Consider the following 22034-nt stretch of genomic DNA (forward strand, 5'->3'; position numbering starts at 1 on the left):
CAAAGATTAGTTTCGATGTAGTCTGTAGCGTCTTTGTAAACCAATTAAAGAAAAAATTTTTTTAATAAAACAAAACAAAAATATCTAATTCAGACATCACACCATTCTATAGTTCAATCGTGGAAGCAGTATTTACAATCACTACAACAATCCATTAGAAAACATGTTCTTCCTTTTTGAACTCCTTTCTATTAACTTCGCTCTTCTCCCCATCTCTCTTGCTGAAGTCCTCAGGAACCCTTATTCTACTTATTGTCTCTGTAGATTCACCCATCCTGCACTACATAAATTGAAAAACATAGAAAAAGATATCAAGAGTGTCAAAAATGCTACCAACAATGACTAAACAGCAGAAATAAACCCTAAATATAGCAAACAAAACTAGAAAATATTAAAACCCAGATTAATCACAAAGTATATTAAAGGGGAGATCGAATGACAAGCTTCTAACCATCCAAGTCAGATGTGTCATTTTGCCCTACTATAGTCATCCCTCCAATACCCTCTCTCTCTGACCACCAGCTTGTTCCATCCCTCAGTCATGGTTAGAGGGAAATCACTGGAGGTGTATTCCCTGTGAAGATCCTGCAAATGCGTTTGAGCTTCCTCTGTCATCCACAGCCTTCTGCATGCCAGAATCTCACAGTGTAAGCTCTGACACTATTCCCTCCTTTGGATTATATAATTCTCAATCCTTGTAAAACTCTAGAGAGCCTCATCTGTCTCCCTCGGAATGGCTGGTGGGTTTTATCTGCTGACCTTGCACTTAGCATCCCATGTGAAATCCTCTATGCCACCAGGGAGAGTGGACTGTTATATAACATTTATTTCTTTACAGTATGTATTTCTTATTTATTGCACTTTGCTTTCCTAATTATTTGCAAGGCATATAACTATAACTAAGAAATGGTATATTTATTGTATTTAAAATGTTAAATAATTTTAACAGTTTTTAAATGGTATAATTTATGATAATTTTGGTAATTACATGTGACTGACCAACATTAATCTCAATTTTCTGCACCTCACTCCATAAAAGATTTGCGGGGTGCTTTTGAGTCAATTTGACTCACAATGGTTCTGTGCACAAGAGAACAGCTAACCTGCCAAGTCCTGAACCATCCTCATTTGCTCTTAAGTCTGAGACCATGTTTGCAGCCACTGTCTGTGCATCTAACTGAGTGTTTTCCTCTATTTTGGTGATACTCTGCCAAACAGGATGTCCTTCTCTAGGAAATGGTTCCCCTAATGACCTGTTCAAAATATGTGAGAAGTCTCACTACTATCAATTGAGAATAAAGAACATTCTGAGATATTAGTTTGCAATTTCCTCCTCTTGAAACTCATTTGCTATCTTTTGGAATCAAGTTGCCCTTCCAATGAGTATTCATTTCATTGTGATTCCAATGAATGATCTTACTAATGACTCTGCCCACTAAGCAGGTCATTCCAGTTCACCTGTTCCCAATGTCATGGGGCCCTCTATGCCTGGAACGCCGTTTCTGCATACAGGGAGACAAGGGGTACCAAGCATCACTAAGGACACATCACAAATTTAGATCCATATGTCTCCACAATTATTTTCTCAGACATAGAGAACATGAGTCAACCACTACCCACAGTGCACAGGGAATAATGCAGACAGACACCTCCAGAGACCAGACCATGCACTGTAAGAGCCATGAGCTCAGGGCATTTAAAATCATGCATTGCCTTCATGAATCTGTACATGCCTGCATTTCCTTGTCAACAGATTTTGAGTCACAGAGAGTGTGAGAATGATGATCTCTTTCTCACAAAGGAAACTGAGGTTTATAGGATGAAAATGAAGGTCAGCGTCACTTTTATTATTGGTACTGCAAACAGAGAATGCTAGTTCTTCCTTCCAATCTTGCCGCAAGGAGAACATTTAGAGAAAGAGAAAAAAGAAAAAGACAAATTTTTCTCAGGGGATGTTGAGAGTAAGGAGAAAAGGCCCTCATTCTAACAGGAAATCCTCCCTGCCATCCATCTGTGCCTGTCTAGGGCTGGGTGTGTGTGCTCAGTGGGTCCTGCGCGCTCCCTGCTGCCCAGTGTCTCCCTTGCAGGGGAGGTTTGTGTCTGGCCTCACACTGACTTCTCACTGTGTTTCCCTTGTGCAGTAATAACACGACTGCGTCCTCAGTAGTCATGGAGCTCAGCTGCAGGGAGAACTGTTTCTTCGATGTGTCTCCGGTGATGGAGAGTCAGCTTTGGAAGGACGGGTTATAATCTGTACTACCCTCAGAGCATATCAATCCCATCCACTGCAGCCCCTTCCCTGAGGGCTGGTGGATCCAGTTCCAGCAGCTACCAATGCTTATGATGGAGAAACCAGAGATAGTGCAGGGAAGCGACAGCTTCTGGGAGGGCTTCCAGTCCAGGACCAGACTTCTGAAGCTGCACCTGGGACAGGACACCTGCAAACAAAATAATATTGTCCTTGTCAGTCACCTGAAGTCATAACCATCCCAATAGACCCAGGTCGCATATCTGAATTTCATCTTGGGGAACTATCACCAGGCACAGGAGAACACACAGAAATAGCATCTTTAGACCACAGCTCTGATTCCCAAGAGACCTACAGCCCTGTCTAAAGAGAACTGATAGCTTTCCCAGCCTAAAGGTGAAATTGTGCGGTTGCCTGAGAATAATTTGCGTGTGAGGGACCCTTGGCCTTATACATAGAAATTGATAGAGAACAGACTCCCCTCTTCCTTCGGAGCCATGCTAGTGTAACCCTTTGTTTGAAATCAAAAGCATGTTAGTCTATAGTGAGAGAAGATTTTCCCCAAGAGGTGTGTAGGAAAGGTAAATGGAAAGCCAAGGATTTCTGAGCCCATTGTTCTCTCCTTCCAGCCCCTCATTGCTCCTTCCCTGCCTTGGGCTCTTATGTGTTCTATGCCCTAGAGAGTGGGCAGGATATAGTTTGTTGAAACCAAAAATTGGAAATTGGACCCCAAGATATCTTCAAACCTCACACTTTCCAAAATCTCTTATATTATTCTTTTACACCCAAGTAACCTCCTCATAGCACTTGGTAGTTTTCCTTGTGTGGAAGCAACATCTTTGAGAAGCATGAACTTACAGATTAGTCCCAAGGAGTTAGGGTTGATACTTCCTCAAAGGTCCAACTCTTCTATGAAGTCATTCAGTTCCGATTCCCACCCCCTCCTCCCTTGAGGAGATCCCCTCATGCTTCTGGGTTCTGCGAATCACTGCAATGTCCAACAGAAATTCATGAAAGTTTGAGGAAATGAATTATGTGGTGGTGGGTTCTGTTCAGTCCAAATTCTGAGGGTCAGGAAAGGGTATACCAGGCACTGGGTCCAAAGGACACGCTCCATTCTTAGCTTTGCATTTTATGTATGCAATATGACCAGAAGCCTCTGCAGAATGTTTCCAGTCGGCATTGTCCCCTACTAATCTTCTTCAGCCAGGATTTTTCTGACCTTGGGCCATGATCATCACCAACCCCACTGCTCTTATAAGCAATACACACACTCCATCCCAGAGCCTGACGACTGAGGTCAACCTCAGGGCAAGTAAAGAGATTCGTGTTGTAGGGACTCAGGGAAGAACGTGCCACCTAGAAAAGTTGGGCCCAGACAAGACAGTATTTTAACTCTGTAGCCTCTAAACATGCAAGATTCTGAATAAAGACACTGCCTTTGTTTGCTGGAATATCCACAAGAATGCAAAATCAGCAAAATCAGAGCCATGATTTTCAAGTGCAAAGATTCAGGAGAGCAGTAAGTGCAAAACAACCATTTAAAAACAGGATCAGAATACAAATAAGAGCCAAGAACAATATTTTACATCTTGAATGAAAAGACATTTTCTTGAGACCCAACAGGCACTCTCCATTAAAATTAGGTCCATCCATGCGGCTGACCCTCAACATTCAGAGAGTGAGTGCAGACACGCTTGTAAATGTTCCTTACCCAGAAGGCTCTGCTTCAATTGAAATGTGAGCATCTCCAACCAGAACAGCCTCTCCATTTGTGCTCTGGGCACAGCCCCATCACAAGTGCTCATGGGTCTCACCTTAAATTTATTCCCTAAACTCAAAGATTATCTAATTTTGGAAAAATTGTTCATATTATTGACTATAGAAGCTGTGACACTATTTCTAAACATACAGTTTTAAAGCTCAAACCCCATTCTGTTTCCTTCCTCCTAACAAAGTTAAAACATTTTCCCCAGTTTTAAGACTGACACCACTCATTTCCTGGTGAATTAGAATCTATATATTTCCAAATGAATATATATTTTTACAATGGGGAAATCCAAGCACAAGGTGTTGGTCATGTGGACTTCTTTGGCCCGAATTTGGTGAAGGGAATGCGCCATTGCTTTAAAATGAAGACACATCGATTTCACTAAATCCAGGGGTTCAAGCACAGGACACTCGCATTTTTCGTTTGGAGATCATTGAGTTGGTTCACTTTTCACATGCACACTGGCAGAGCATCACTTGATCCTGTTCATTTCACCAAACCCCCATCTCACTGTCTGCTCTTGGTGCTTGTCTGACCGACTTAAGCTTGAGACCGTGATGTTGCTGCACACGAGTTCAGGTCACCTCCATTTCTGAGTATGACTACCATGATCATCTCATAATTTCATAGCAGTGGTTGCTAGAGGTCTTAAGTGTCAACCTCATGACAGTATCCATCTGCACATCACTTTCCTAACAGGGTTGGTACACATGTTCCCAATGAGCTCCTGAGTGCTCCCTGCACTCTGAAGCAGAACACATTGAGATCTAGTGCAGATGTTCTGGGTTTGCTTTGCAGTCCCCCATCTCCTGGGGTTGGGCTTGGTCAGTCACGTAATCAAGGTGCGCTGTGTCTCTCAAAATTCTGAAAGATGGAAATGATAGAAAATATGTCCAAGGAAAATGCAATCATATTTGCTGCAATTGTCTATTGTCATACACTCAATAGGCAGACAACATTGCAGCTTAAAATTACAACAGTTCTTCATTTGCTTGTTTTTATTTGTTGCTTGGCTTCTCTTTTACTCTTTTGATGCACATAAATCTGATTTTTAGAAGGTCACTCATCCATGTTGTCTTCTTTGTGTGTACTTTCTTTGCAATGGGGCTCTTATTTGTATGCCTATTTCCTTACAGATGGTCTTTATAGATCTGGGATTTATATTTAGGTCTGTGATGATCACTTTGTGTTTGATTTTGTACATGAGCTGAGCTTTCAGTTGTCTTTCATTTTTCTGAGGGTGGCGACCCAATTGTGCCGGCCCCATTGTTGAAGAGAAGGTCGCTCTCCATTATAAAGTCCCTTGGGCCTTTGTTGAGGATGAGTTGCCTGTATGTGGATGGGTTGTTTATTAGTCTTCTATTCTGTTCCATTGGTCAACATACCTATCATTGTACGAGTGCCAGACTGTTTTGACTGCTGTGGTTGTGCAATAGTTTTGAGGTTGGTTTGTGTGAGGGTCTCTCTTTGTTCTTTTTTTTTGGGGGGGGAGGGTCCCTTGATTATTTTGGGACTCTCCATATGGAGTAATCATTTTTCATTTCTTTAAAGGATTATGATGCCATTTGGATCAGGACAGCATTGTATTTAAAGATAGCGTTAGTTATGACATTTCCTTAGTATTGAGCGTCTTTATCCATGAAAATGGCATATTGAGAATGTGAACAGACTTGCATTGGGAAGCATAAACATTCATGAATCATGTCATCTTGATGAACAAGAGAGACAGAAAACAGATTAAGACACAAAGAGAGTTCGGACCAGTGCTGAGTCTGACCTGCACACTTCCCACTGAAGATGAGAGCCATAGGGGAGCCACATTCTGCTTTAATGTGGTTTGTTCCCTACCTAGCCACCTACATAACTCTAACCTATAACTCAATGTCACAATGGGGGAATTCTATGGAAGTCTCTGCTCTCAGTCTGTCCTTTCAGCAGCACAGCACCGTCTTTCTCTTCAGGCATCATTTGGAGAGTTTGAAAAACCGGTCTTTCTGATCCAATTCAAAAGCTAACCTCTGGCAGCACCCACTCACTCCATCTTCTCTAAATCTCATTAGAACAGAACCTCCAAGTTTCCCTGAATTTCTTCTGGAGCCTGATCCTTAGAACCACATGCTGAGTAATTTTCCTCCCATTACCAAACAGACTTATTTTTCTACAGAATGTTTTCTTCTTATAATACAACTTTTTAAATGTATCAGAGATAGTCATGGTAATATTAGAGAGATTCTCTGAGGGAAACCAAGACATGGAGAAGAACACCAATACCACAACAGGAAAGCAGTCCTGAACCTCCCTCCATCTGCACCTGCTCCTGGACCTGAGACCTGTGCTCTGTGGGTCTGGAGTGCCCCTGTGGGGGCCTGTTTTCTCCCTGCAGGGGAGGCTTGTATCCCCGTTGAATCTGAATCTCCTCACTGTGATGGTAGCACAGTAACACAAAGGCATGTCCTCGAATTTCATCCTGTTCATACACAGATACAATATGTTCTAGGAGTCGTCTTTGGAGATAGTGAATTGACCCTTCACAGAGTCTTTGTATTATATACCACCACCCCAGTACTAATTCTTGAGACCCACTGCAGATGCTTCCCCAGAGCCTGGTGGATGCAGATCATGGCATAGCTATTTGTAAGGTGACCAGATGTTCTGCTTTTGGTGGGACAGTCCCGATTTCTAACAATGTGTCTGGCGTCCTGTGGCATTTTTTAAAAGTCCTGATTTTTGAAAAGAATGCACAACAAGCTAGGGAACAGCGGGAGAACGGGAAGGGAATATACGGTTTTTGGCTGCCATGTGGCTATTTCGCCAGGATATGAGTTTTATATTATTTTTGTTAATTTTATAATGTTAAACTTTAATAATAACAAATAATTGTTGAGAACTGATTATCAAGAACTGCTTATCAAAGTTCGCATTGCTGATTAGTTGTTAGAATTCGACCACCATTGTTTGGACTTAATGAACAATGGCATTTTTGCCATTGGCAACGATGAAAACATTTTGTAACTGTCGTGATGTCAACAAATTAGATATGCATATAATTTAGGTAATTTATTTATTTCAATAAATACATACATTTTCTTGAATTTAGCAGAAAGTACCCGTGTTATTTATATTTTATAGTGGCGGCAAAAAGTCTAGCGCCAGCCTTGAAAGTGACACGACTTACGTTACAGCAAATTCAGAGAAAAAATAATACAAGTTAGTATTGTTATTATTTAGAAAGAAATATAGGATTAAAATTTAAATAATTTTAAAATATAGTTACTTTACAGCAATCAAATTAATTTAATTTATAACCTAACAAAATATGTTCATGTAATTATGTACCTACTTGCTGTGTTTTTAAGCAATATGTTTATAATGTAATTTTAAATTATTTTTTTGGCAAACAATGCAATCCCATTAGTTTCCTATATGTGCTATGCACGCTATATGCACATACATATTATGTGCTTTGACATGTGACATGTGAAAAATATGGTCATCTTGAAACCAGTCCTATAGGTGATGCTAAGTTTCTTTTTTTTAAAGGTAGAGCAGCATTTAAAATACACACTTAGTTGCCATCCGTGCTCAAAGAACAATAGGCAGCGCCCATCTTGTGTTTGGCCATCTTGTCGTTGGTCTTGTGGTTCTGGGAGGCACTAAAGATTATGGTCCCGGCAGATGGGACTTTAGGTATTGGTAGAGCAGCAGGCTCCTCCTGATGAATTTTAAGTTAAATACTATACACAGTGTGTGTTGAATTCAGGGAAACAGAGTTCCATGGGAAGAAACTAGCATCCGGGGCCATTCATGTAAATATGAGAAAAGTTATACTTTTGCAATAAACAGAGAAACCACCAGAAAACTAGTTGCTGTCCAGTCGACTCTGACTCGTGGTGCCCCCATGTGGGTCACAGTAGAACTGTGCTCCAGGTGGGTTCTGACGGCCAGATTCTTTTATCCAGAAGTAAACCACCAGGCCTTTCTTCCTAGACACCTCTGGGTGAATTCAAACCTCTAACCTCACAGCACTGAGTGTAAGAACTATACACTCCGATTACCCCTAAATCCAAACAAGAAGCAGGAAAAACACCCATCTACAACAAAAAACCCACCACCACAAAAGCCACATCTGACTTCTGGCACCCCATGTGTTGTCAAAGGAGTACTGTGTTCCCAAGCGTTTTCTTTCTTTCTTTGTGTTCCCCCAAGCATTTTCAATGGCTGATATTTATGAAGTTACTCATCAGGCCTTTCATTAAATGTCCCCAATAGGGAAGCATTGCTCTTTGTTTCGTAGAAGGCCCCATCCCTGCTGTATGCGTCCATTGACCATAGTTATGGGGTCAGCCTTCTGCCAAACTCTCAACTCTTTTAACTTCCCAACCCCTTAGCTTCTGTGCTTGTCATATCTGCTTCCTGCTGTGCACAGGTCTAAGCATGGGGACTCGTGCCCTTCTTCCTTTCCTCCGGGCACGTAACATGTGCCTACTTCTGAGCGCTTCTTCAGTCTCGCTTGTCTGCTGAGTGCCAACACACTGCATCAGAAAGTTGTGCAAACATCTATCTATGTAAAGTTCCTTTGGGTGCTAGAGGGGAAGGAGAGGAAGACAAGGATTATTCCTTCTGTTCTCAGCACCCAATCAGCAAAGATGGAACAATCAGATTATAATTGTGCGAGAAAAAACAAACCACTTACCAAGAAAATTAGGATTAAGAACAACTCTCCAAATCTGGCAACAGACCTTCAAGGAATAATCTAGAAAAACCTATGTCTGAGGCTCTTAAGTTACTGTTTTAGGCTGAAGGGTAATTCAAGACTCATCTATGTGACTGTTTATTGGACGAAGATCATGTTACTTTTTCAAAGTTCACTTGTTAAAAGGGACCTGTTTTGATCTATGGACTTATTAGGGAACACCCATTTCACTACTGTCAACTTAAAGAAACAACAAGAAAACAGTGACAGAATCACCCCAGTCTGGTTTCTCCCCCACCTCTCCTAGTTGTCCTGGAGACAGTTGTTGAATAAATAAGATAGAATATTTTTTGTTTTTTGTTTTCCCTAATATAGCTGTGAATAATAATGGCCACCTATGTTCCAGCCTAGCCAAACACATCACATCCCTGCAAGTCCCAAAGGCAGTTTGAAATTCTAAGAGGGTCAAGTGGAATGGCTGGGGCTTCTGCCAGCATCGCATTGAATGATGTGGGAACTCAGGTCTCTCCTGCCAAAATATGTTTTTAAGCAATATGTATATAATAATGTATAATATAATTTTAAATTATTTTTTAGATTTTTAACATAATGAGTAAGAAAAGAGGATGCAAATACAATGATGATCTAAGAAGTGAATTTCCTTTTACTAAAAAAAACAAAAGCGATTACCTGGTAAAATGTGAGAAATGTAATGGTGAGTTTTCTATTTCGCACGGCAGGAAGAATGATATTTCAAAGCACTTGGAGACACAGAAACATAAAAGATATTTAAATACTGCTGCATCTTCCTTCAAAATACAGGAAATTCTTTTTTCGGAAAATAACTTATGGAGATGAAGAAAAGAAATTAGCATTAGCAGAAGGACTTATGTCTTTTCATGCTATTAATCACAATCATTCCAAAAAGTTGTTCAACAAAAATTTGCCTGTGCTAGAACAAAATCCGAGGCAACTGTGTGTAATGTGCTTTCCCCATATGCATTTTCAGAATTAAACAAAAATATAGAAAATAATTTTATATCCATATATTCTGATGCATCTAATAAGGACATAAAGTTATTTCCAACAATTATTAGATTTTTTGATTCGGAAACTGGAATAAATTAAAATTTTAGATTTCGTTTCTGTGCCTGGTGAAACTTCTGAAATAATTTTCAGTTCCATTATTAATATTTTGGAAAAAAAAACAATTTAAAACATAAAATAATTCAATTTTGTGCAGACAACACAAACACAAATTTTGGAGGAAAAGTAAGAAGAGGAACAAATAATATTTTTTATAAATTAAACAAAAACCTTAATCAAAATATTGGTGTTGGTTGTGCAGTGCACATAATACATAACGCCATTCAAACAGCTGCTGATTTGTTGCCCATAGATGTGGAAAATATTGTTATTAAAATATATTCTTATCTCTATATATACACTGTGTGCGTTGAAACACTTAAAGAATTTTGTGAAACTGTGGAAGTCGAATATCAGAAAATACTTGGATACAGTAAAACACACTGGTTAGCTCTTTTGCCAGCTGTCAAAAGAATTTTGAAAATATACGATCCTTTGAAGTCCTACTTTCTATCATAGGATAAATGTCCTAGAATTTTAGAAGAGTTTTCTGAAAAAGAATCTTCAAAAATTTGCCTACAGTTGGAACACAATCAAGCAGCTCTTTTTCAAAATGCTATAAAACTTACTGAGGGTGACAAAATTTCAGTAATCGAAGTAGCAAATGAAGTTAATAATTTAACATTTCAATATCAAGAGCAGTTAGAAAATAATTTTCTCCCATTAATTATCCATAATAGTATAAGCCAGCTAGAAGAACAAGGTGCAATAAATCGTGCAGATATAATGAATCACGTTAAAAAGTTCTATAGTAACTGGATAGATTACGTAGAAGACTGGATGGTACATTTCAGTGATATTGAACATTTTCATTGGGCTACATTAAAACAACAATTTAATTGGAATGATGTGCAAAAATCATTCGATTTCGATCATATTACTCAAAATTTCCCATATAGTAATATTTCAAAAAATGATCTTTTAAAATAGGTATCATTACTTTAAAAATAAATTGATAAGGAAAAGATTAAATATGGGCATCAGCAAAAATCACAAAAGAGAACAAATGGTTAGAAATATTTTATCAATTTGAAACAAACCATGTTCCATACAATAATGCACTAAAAATTGTGGAATATGCGGACGCTGTCGTTACCAGGAACTAATGCTGTGACTGAATGCGTTTTTTTCTACAGTAAATAAAGTGTGGACATCAGAAAAATCGCAATTAAGTGTTGAGACATTGAAACCATTTTATGTGTGAAATATAATTTAACGAATTCTTGTGAAAAATTTCATGACCTTTTAAACAACAGCAGCAATCTACTAAAAAATTCACTCAAATGAGAAATATGCCAAAGAATAAAATACTATACATAATGTTTAATGTATTATATTTGTAGATATATTACAAGACTATTTTGTGTTCCATGCAAATTATTGTTGCTCCATATAGACCAAATTTTTAATCAAGAACACCCGCTCCCCCCCCCCCCACCGCCCCTGTCAATGATGTTCTGCTTTACCAATGTTAAAACCTGGACACCTTATAAAAAGAGTAATACAGAACCCACAGATTGTGGGGAAATAAATCTTTAGCAGTGAGGAGAGGGAGAGAGCAGGGGAAGAGAAGAAGAGGAGATGACAACTGGACAACTGTGGCATTTTCAGGAATTCCCCATATTGATGCTCACCTGAGGAGACTTGAGTCTCAGTGCTGCAGCACTGGGAGCAGAACCTGAAATCAGTGTCTGAGTTTGAGAGGCATTCAGGTGAAAACCAGGAGAGAGATGGTCAAGTGGAGCAGATGGCATCAGATGCTGTCAAGTGTGCGTGTCTGTGGTCCTAGCAGCTGGCTTGTCAATTGGGGAAATTCCACTTGGATAGCATGCCTTCCACCCACCACTTTTCTTTTTTTGTTTTCCACCATTTTTCTTTCAGTTCTTCTTTCTGTCTGGGCTTGTGTGTTGTTGCGATTCAAATGCAAATGTGTTTCAAATGCAAACAGAGCCATCCAAAGAGAACAGGTGTCAGCAGGGTTTCCAGCCTAAAAAGATTAAGAATGAATCCATTGCCACTCCAGGCCCTGAGCCTCACCTCTAGGCCCCTCCCTCCACGTCTCCCTCATTATCTCCAGGCCCCACCCCTTCTCATAGACACCACCCGACCCCCCTCCCCAAGTGATGCAATTTCCTGCAGAACTCACTTCTGAGTGAGAAGGATCCGAGTGAGCATCCCACGACTTCCTACGGGTGAGTGAGTTTTTGTTTCTGTGCTGATCCCAGGCGCGGAATCGCCCGCAGGCCTGGCGTCCCCAGCTGTGTCTGGGTTCCTGCGGACGTTATAGATCCCGCACCTGGTGTTCCATTGTTCCAGATCGCCACGACCCCCTGGGACATTTCCAGTTAAACCCTTTCTGAGCTGGCTACAGGCCTCTGCCTTCGGGCCCGGGAATATTCTGGCTGAATTTCTTGCTCAGAGATCCTCCTGCACCCTCACCTCACACTCCAGAAAGGCGTCATTGGGGGTGGGTTCTTGCCAGGGCCCGGTCCCTTCAGTGTCAGGTCGCGGGCATGAGAGCATGGGGACCTTAGAGTGGCCTTTACTGAAAGGAGAGGGCAGCCTTGCAGGCATCAGGTCACCCCCTTGGTGACTGAGGTCTGTATTAGAGTTTAACTTCTCAGCACCTTGTTTTGCAAAAGGGTGACAATAGCAGTGACAACCCCAAATAGCAGTGACAGCCCCAAATCTCGGCACAGATTAAGTCCTCACATAGATTGCAGTCCCCTCAAAGAGTAAGCCTCCATTGAATGGTTTCTGCCGAGGAACAAAGGTAGTAGGTAATTGCCCTCAGGCTTTGGAGTGTGGATTACCTTCACCTCTATACAGGCAGCCCAGGGAGAAGCAGTCTTTCTTGGAGGTTTGTCTGCGTGTGTGTGCCCTTGATGGAGGTCACCAAACTGTAGAAAGTACTTGGAGTCTCCTAAACAGCAGTCATGTGCTACAGTCTTGCCCTGACTGCATTAGTCAGGAGGCCCTGGACCCATTTGTAAACCCTCAATCTAAGGATGGAATGTCTGTCATTGTGATGCATTCATTGGCCACCAGCCATGCTTTTGTGAGTTTCCTTTGCCCTGCCCCTCCCCCAATCCCTCTTTAGCTCCCATCTCAATTGTGAACCTGGGAAGCCATTTCCTCCTCCTTTTGGTGGCTTCCCTTATTCAGATGATCTGTTTGTGTCTTTGTGCTATATTTGTCTCATAAGATTTAATAAATGTTCTCTTTAAACTGTATTTAAAATGGGGTCTCCTTTTTACTCTGTAACAGATCTTGCTGCATGATCCTTCTTAACCATTTCTGCTTTTGGAAACTAGCTTCTGCTCCGTTTTAGACAGTAAAAGGAACTCCAATCTCAAATATAATTTAAGAAGAACATTTATTAAGTTTTAAAAGAGACAAAGAGAATACAAAGACACAGACCTGTCACTGGATGAAGGAGATCGTTAGCACAGTTTAGGGAAACATTCAAGTCGAGAATCTAATTAAGTAAGATTGCAGTGTTGTACATGAGCTGGACCAGAACAACTGAGATGTGAGATTGAAAGAAATAGAAAAGTTTATAAACAAAAAAGAAGAAGAATCAGCGCAAGGACCAGCAGCCTGAAAGGGGAAAAAAAAAAAAAAAAAAGCTTGGCTGGATGGTTCCCTCCTGCTTACAGACTTGGGTTTTTATAAGGTTTCATTAATCTGCTGAGCTGTACAGAAGCAGAACTTGCTGTTAAGCAGCGCAGCTGATCAAGCTGGTACAGAAGCAGACTTTGCAGTTGCACAATTTCTTGGTCCAGGATAGTTTTTTGCTGATTTTAAGAACAAGGGGCTATTTTTTTTTTTTTTAGAATGCTGTAAGGCCTGTGGTTGCATTTTAGGACTGGGGCAGAATGTTTGCTTAGTATAAATGGCTTTACTTACGCTAACTATTACAGCAGCAGAGGAAACTGTCGCAAGTTTATGATTGGTGGAACTTCAGTACAGTATTGTTATAAATGGGACTACAAAAGCAGGGACAGGACCATAACTGAGCCACCTTCGTTGCCAGATAGAGGATTTTACAAGATTGCTCCAGGGCCATCTGACCCAGGCAGTCAGGGCTCAACTGATAAGCCATGGCTCCTGACTCTAGGACCCCCTGGACTGGCTGGAGATTGATGAAAGGTATCAACTTTCCAAGTTCCTCTGCTCCTGGGAAAATTTTATCTATATGCTTGCTTAAGGATCAGAAAGAATTCAGTGGAGGCTTAAGCTGCACAGCCATCTATATCCCTTTCCTCACTGGAGTGCTAAGACTTTACTCTCTACTACAGCTCCTGAGATTGGTCTCTGTGATGTTATACCTTTCCACTTGGAGTGTGAAGAGCCCCACGTGGGGATGTTTCCCCTAATAAACCTCCACTCAGAGATTAGTTGTGTGAATGGCTCATCTCTATCAATGCTTTCCACCACCCCCTTTATCATCCCTTTTGACTCTTAGAGCAATGCTGGCCCAGATTTAGTGTCCACTCATTTTATCAACAGGGAATTTTGCTTTCCTTTTACATCTTTTGATTTGCAGAATCCAGAAATTATTTAGTTTAGGTCCTTTTTTGTATTAATCTGGAGAAATAATAGGCTTCAGTGTCTTGGTTTTGAAAATCCACAGGGTAGTACTTCTCTGTCCTATAGGGTCACTATGAGTCAGAATTGGTATATTTTCATAGTATATGCTCTCAAGGTCAGCACTTTTTTGTTAATTTGCTAAATTTAGCTTCTATATTTTCCAACTTATGCTTAATTGAGTTGGTCCTCAATTCCCCCAACCCCTTCTCCTCACAAGACTGAGTTTGAAATCATCAGTGGTGGGCCATACATCCACATCCTAACAGCTGCATACTTTGACTGAAGGACATTAAGTCTCATTTGCTAACTTGCTGACACTCTCCTCTCTATTTTTTTATTGCTTAAGCTTGCTATTTCTGCATTGGTCCCCAGACCCACCAGATTCAAAATTTTGTTGGGCTGCTGCCCATGCCCATATTGGATACCAGCAGGAAGTTCCCTAGGTGGTCCATCCCCCTAGTCAGTGTGTACAGCTGTGATTGGAGCCGAAAGTGTTCCCACCCACTCAGGGTGTGTTGCTTTATAAACCAGAATCCGAGTGGTGCTTGGGGCCCAGATGTATTGAGAGCTAGCTGTTGCCTGTTTCTTGGCAGCTGCCTCCAGTAAAGCTTTTCATTTGATGCTTTTCGATGTGGCCCTCATTGGTCTCGAGGCCCGGATATAACAGTTTCTTGGAACCAAATTCAAAGTAGGTAAATACTTTTTATCCTTTTGATTGGTTTCATATGTTAACTGTTTCACCTTCAATTTGTTTGAATTTACTGTGCAAGAACTGTGTCCTACTAATAGCTCCTCATTTTAAAAAATTGTGTCATAACTATTCCTAATAGAAGGCAAGATCCAGACATATAACTCATATACAGTAGATATGATCGTATTTAAAATAAGCTACCATTTTCTCTGTGCCCCACTGCATGGTAATGCTTGAATGTTGTAGCCTTTTAGCCAAGTGGTCTTGATAAGAAGCTTATTTTATTCACTGTGACCAGATTGCCATCTCATGGGCCAAAACTGCTTTCATTTCATGTAGCTGCTATTCATTTAACCACTGGATCAGTAGGACTTCTTCACTGACTAATTTAGATATGCCAAGTTCTCACCAGGCTTACATGTTTCTTATTATAGACATGGTGATTCTTAATGAGTATTGTTTTAGTTATTTAATTATATTTTCAACATAATGCCAATGTGCATACATAGACTTGAATATGCTATCATGTTTAATTTTCCCTTTGGTTTGGTACCTTGGAGCTAATTCCATCTTGTGGAAAATTCATGTGTTATAAAGCAGAAAAGTTCCATAGTGTTTCCAGAGTGTCACATTTGTGGAAGCAGATCTCCAGTCCTGTCTTCTTCCACAGTAATGCAGACTGTTTAACCCGTCAATCCTCAGTTGAACAGTGCAGTGCAAGCTGTTTGTAGAACCCTTCATTGTTTCTGAGCCCCAAAACTAACTCACTGCCACAAAGTCAATTCTGACTCACAGTGTTCCACTATAGGTGTCTGAGATTCAAAATCTATACCGGAGTAGACAGTCTCGTTTCCTCTTACAGAGCTGCTGGTTGCCTTGAAGTGCCAGCTTGAAGGTAGCAAATGAAGCCAGAATTCTCTATCTCTCGAAATGAAGCAAACCAAGCAGATGCCATCAAATCCACACCAACTCCTGGAGGCTCCATGTGTGTCATTGCACCGGGATGTTGCAGAGGGGTTTCAGTGACAGGTTTCTCAAAGTGCATCACCCAGTCTTTCTTCCCTGGAGACTGAGTAGAAACAAACGTCCAATCTTTCCATGAACACCTATCCATGTTAACCATTTGTAATGCTCAGGGACATAAAAAACTAAACAAGGCACACATGCTTGCTTGTATACACACTTTGAAAAGTCAGTACTGTGGTTGCTTTTTCTTTCTTTTTAAAATAATTTTATTGAGGGCTTGTACAGCTCTTACCACAATTCATACATACATTCATTGTGTCAAGAACATTTGTACATATGATGACATTATTGTTTTCAAAACATTTTTTTCTACTTGAGGCCTTGGTATCAGCTCTTCATTTTTTACCCTCCTCCCCTCATGAACCATTAATGATTTGTACATTATCATTAGTTTTTCATGTGTTACACTTACCAGTGTCTCCCTTCATCCACTTTAGTGTTGTCTGTCCCCCTGGGAGGAGGTTACATGTAAATCGTTGTGATCAGTTCCAAGGCTGAGTTTTTTAACTAACATGAGAAACTACACACTTGAATCTGTCAAGTTTCAAGACTCAGAAAAATAAAGTCCTTCTGTTAATTTCCAGCTCTCACAAGTTTCTATGTGAATTGTACAGATATACTGTAACCTAACTGGACTCTACAGTAACTTGAGAATGAAATTAATATCAACTTTAATAGATCTTGAAGTGAGATGCTATATGTAAAATGCTTAATACTCTGAGTTTTCATGGAAGATCAAAAGGCATCCCAAAGATTTTTAAGATGTACAATATTTGAGGAATTATCAAAGATTTATTACATTATTCTGTTTAGCATAAAATATTAGGAACAGATATGCAGTGAATTCAAAAAGTTCATGGATAAATTCCATAACCTTTACCATGGAAGGGTCATGACCTTTTTGAAGGCCTTTTGTGCATTCGTGGCATAAAGGATTGGCTACCAGTAAGCTCCTTGTATTTTTCACTCAGGTTGCGGGCTGTGTAGAAACTATCATATTAAATGGAAAAATTAAGGATGTATGAGGTTGGGCTGAGCATGAAGGCTGGAAATCAACTCACTGTCGTCTAGTTGATTCCTACTCAGCAGCTGTTGAGAGCTAGGGTGAAAATTGCCCGTGTGTGTCCAAGGCTAGCGCTCTTCGTGGAGGTAGAACATCTCCTCTTCCTGCAACAGGGATGCACAAGTGAGCAGACATGTGAATCTCCTGTGTAACATGCCTGCATGTTTGTGTCATCTGGGCATGCAACAGCGTTCTTTGGAACTGATAAAGGCACAACACATTTGCCACTTTGCTCTGAGCCTCAACCCAAAGGTGCTCAGTTCCAGCTCCATAGATTAGCAAACCCAGCTTTAAGTGCCCAGAGACACCCACTCCACCAGTGGATTCCAGCTTATAGTGACCCTGAAGGACAAGGTAGAATTACTGACCTTGCAGTTAGCAGCTCACCACAGTTTCCATCAGGGATAATCTAGTGAATAAAAATGTAAATTCCAAGATGAGTTAATCAAAATTTAGCTATAAAAACCCTCTGAAATAAAGTTTTATGAAAATTGGGAGTTTTCAGGTGTTATATTATTTCTTTTATATTATACTATTTTTAGCACTTTTATTGTCAACTATGTGATAAACAAGAGGTCCATAAACTATCCATTCTTCATTTATAGGAAATGAAATCCCTGCTAATACATAGAAACCATTAGGGTTTTTTTGTCCTTCCAGTGTTCTACTGTGATCACATTTCTTACCTGCTTGGAGATTATGATTATATGCCTTTGAGAAGTTTTTATTGCAGTACATTATTATTATTGCTCTTATAATATGTTTCAATCTGTGTTAGTGCTGGTGGACTAGAGAAACAAATTCATAGACACTCATGTGTATAAGAAAGGTTTATATACAAAAGCAATTGAATATTGAGAAAACAGTCCCAGCCCCAGTCCAGATCAAGTCCATATGTCTGACATTAGTCCATATTGCCCAATTCCAATTTATAAAGTCTTCTTCAGACTCACAAAACACATGGAATGACACCGAATGCAGAGAGATCATAGGCCAATGGGTAGGAAGTCTTGTCGATCCCGTGGCACTGTAAGCATCTCAGTGCTGACAAGGGGTCTCCACGTGATTCTCCAGCTCAGGGCACTAGCTTAGTTCCATGAGTCTTCTCAGCTGCAATGTCTCCCAGGGAGTGAGCAGTGAGAGAGTGTTTCCACCTTAAAGGAGGAATACCAGGGCTCCCAGAATCAGGAGAAGGCCATGCCCACACAGAGGCCTCATTGACCTGATTGATGGGCTAGACTCCACCCCTTCACCATTAATCTTCTCAAATTGATAACAGATTCTATAACTACCACACATTCTGAGGTTTTTGTTTGCTTGTTTGTTTTTACCATTTGACTATTTATTTTGGTTTTTCAGTCATAATTTAGACAGCAGTGTGTTTTGTCACTCAACATTTTCTACACAAATAGTTCAGTGACATTGGCTACACTCTTCATCATTTGTAAAACATCTCAGCATTTCTGTTCTTATTGTTCTCTTTTAGTTAATCTAGTTTCCCTGCTCCCTTTCATCCTCACCTCTACTTAAAAATAATTGTCCTTTGGTCTCATAGAATTAACTTTTTTAGTGGAGGAAAGTACTCACAGGCACTCTTAAAGTACTCTTATGAGCCAATCCATTATTTAGCTAAAAGGTGACTGCAGAGGCTAGTTTGGGTTCAAGGTTTAAAGAGTGTCTTAAATGATTTTTTTTAAAAGTGTCTCAACTCATTGTTTGTTGGTTTGTTTACTTGTTTTTCTTTTTCAGGAATTTGAGATACTATTGGACATTTTACTCCCATTCTGTCCAGAACTTAATTAGAATGATCTGTCATGGTAACCTGCACAATCCCATCTAGTTCTGGTTTCAGGGTAGATAAAACCAGACTCAATAATGTAGACTAGATTCTTCATTGAATCTTTGACTTCTATCTTTCACTTTAATGCCAGTTGAGTAAAGACCAATAATTTATCTCAGATGGCCACTCACAGCTGATAAGATCCCAGACATGACTCTCCAAAGTAGAATGTAGAATATTACACTTTTGGATGATTGACATATATATATATATATATATATATACATATATATATATATATATGTATTTTTTCAGAAAGCCAGTCTTTGAATTTCAAAAAAGCTGTGCCACACATTTCTACCGGGTGCCGATGGTCACCTGCCATACTCGCACGAGGTTATCTGTGTAACCTGCAAACAGAGTCTGGCCATCAGCAGACCAGGTCAGAGAGGTGCACTGGGGTGGTTTGGCCTTGCTGCTGGTGCTGATCACTTCTTGCTTCAGCTCATCAACAATGATCTTGCCCTCCAAGTCCCAGATCTTGATGCTGGGGTCAGTGGCAGCACAGAGCCAGTAGCGGTTGGGACTGAAGCACAGGGCATTGATAATGTCTCCTCCATCGAGGGTATAAAGGTGCTTGCCTTCATTGAGATCCCACAGCATCGCCTGGCCATCCTTGCCTCCAGAAGCACAGAGGGATCCATCCGGAGAGACTGTCACAGTGTTCAGGTAGCCTGTGTGGCCGATGTGGTTCGTTTTCAGTTTGCAATTAGCCAAGTTCCACACCTTGACCAACTTGTCCCAGCCACAGGAGACGATGATGGGGTTGCTGCTGTTGGGCGAAAAGCGCACACGGGACACCCATTCAGAGTGGCTCTCGTCCTATACGGTGCACTTGCAAACGCCCAGAGTATTCCACAGCTTGATGGTCTTATCTCGGGAGCCTGAGACAATCTGCCAGTTGTCAGAGGAGAGGGCCGCACTCAGCACGTCCTTGGTATGGCCAACATGGCGGCGTGTGGTGGTGCCCGTTGTAAGATCCCAGAGACGTAGTGTTCCATCCCAGGAGCCTGAGAGCGCAAACTGGCCATCAGAAGAGATGACCACGCAGAGCACGTTGGGGAATGCCATAGTTGCTCTCATCCCTCGTGAGCTTCTACATGATGATGGTCTTATCTCGCGAAGCAGACAGAATCATGGCGGGGAACTGTGGCGTGGTAGCGATCTGCGTTACCCAGCCGTTGTGGCCCTTGAGGGTGCCACGAAGGGTCATTTGCTCAGTCAGGGTGGCAGCGGGTGCGGGGGTCACAGCAGTGACATGGATGGCACCGGATAGCTCCGACACCAGCTCCTGCTGCTGTTCAGCGTGGAAACAAAAGCTTGGATGATATTAAGACAAGTAACCTAGCTATCCCGTGAGACTATTTTATGTCCAAGAAATATTCATAACTGTGACACCCATGTCTTAATCCATAAACTGTGCAGTTTAGTTTTGCCTCTTTTGAGCTTTCTGTATATTCCATGATAAACTGTGTCTGGGTTCTCATTGATTTATTTTCTTCAGAATGCTTTTGAGTTTTTCACATGTTGGTTGTTTTGTCTTTGGTCTATCAGTGTTGACTCATAACACAAGTTTCCAATGTGTGATTGGCCCAGGCTATACCTACCTATTGTAGCGCTTTAAGGATTCAAGTGGTTCAAATGTAATTTTACTCTTGTGAATGTTACTGCCATTATTCTCGTCATTCCCTTTCTGAACTTCTGTTGCTCTCTGGAAAGCACTTTCTGGTGAGAGGAAATTGTTGAGTTGAACATATCCAAGTTAAAATTTACTAAAAGAGCCGAAGTATTTAATATATTTTCCTGCCCAAAATGTGCATGTATAGTTATTCCATTTGCTTATCTGATGAAGTACTTTGAGGGCTTGTGATCCACGTGTACAGTGATTTCTTAGTTTGATTTTGTACTTCAAATCTCTTAAAACTACTACCGAGAAGACTTCTCATATTTTTGCACACTTAGTTTATTTTTCTCTGACAACTTACAGCAGATTTATAAACTTTGTAAAATTGCCTCAGGATATTTGTATCTTCTTTTTTATTTTTAAATTGTCTTATTTGGGCCTTGTACGACTCTTATCACAATCATATACATGCATCCATTGCATATCTTACTCTTTTTTGTTGCCTTCTGGTAAATTGTTTTGAATGTTAATACAGATTAATTTTTCAGTCTATCCTCTTATGTTTTCATCTTAGTTTTTCTCTGTCCTGCTGTCATTATTTTTTAAATTCCAAAATAGTATAGTTTTACATGATCATAATTATGTTAATCTATTTGGAGTTTATTTTTGCATAGGAATAGACTCTCCAAATTAGATAATAATTTGATAAATATCAGTCATTTTGCCTACCACTTAATTCCATATGGTGACTGTATGTGGTTCCAGAGTAAAACTATACGCTGTAAGGTATAGTTGGAGTTGGTTGCCATATCGTTCTTCTAAGGTACTTCTGTGTTGTCTTCATCCTCCAATCTTTTGTTTGGTAACTGAGCACTCAGCTGTTGGTGAGTTGGTACTACTCAGGAACTTCCATTTAGGGACCCACACCTTAAAGTGTGAGTACTTGCTGTCAGAGCCTGATGTGTCATGAATTAGCTTCCCTTACAAATTGGTAGGCCTTTTCTAGGGCTGCTTATCTTTCTCTGTTGGCCTTTCATGTGTTCCTGTATTGATACTTGATTGGGTAATGTGTATAATATATGAACAAAGGAGCCCTTTTGTCCAGTGGGTTACACATTGAGCTGCAAATGTGCAGGAGAAGATGAGTCTGCCTGCTCCAGTAAAGATACACTGGCTTGGGACTCCTATAGGAAGCTCTACTCTGATAGCTATGCCGTGAGTTGTACTAGACGTGATGGCAGGGAGTTATGTGTGGACCAATCCAGGCCTTATTCTTTACCATTTATTGTTATTTAGGCTAAATGCAATTAAATCCACATTTTTGTGGACTCTTGTGAAG

At 40.5% G+C, this 22034-nt stretch overlaps 1 pseudogene; it reads right to left on the reverse strand.

Annotated features, from left to right (window-relative positions):
- Positions 1–19336: 19336 nt before the first annotated feature.
- Positions 19337–21504, reverse strand: LOC142427609 (small ribosomal subunit protein RACK1-like; annotated as a pseudogene).
- Positions 21505–22034: the final 530 nt, after the last annotated feature.

The sequence above is a fragment of the Tenrec ecaudatus genome, chromosome 15 (assembly GCF_050624435.1).
Source record: "Tenrec ecaudatus isolate mTenEca1 chromosome 15, mTenEca1.hap1, whole genome shotgun sequence".
Lineage (NCBI taxonomy): Eukaryota > Metazoa > Chordata > Mammalia > Afrosoricida > Tenrecidae > Tenrec > Tenrec ecaudatus.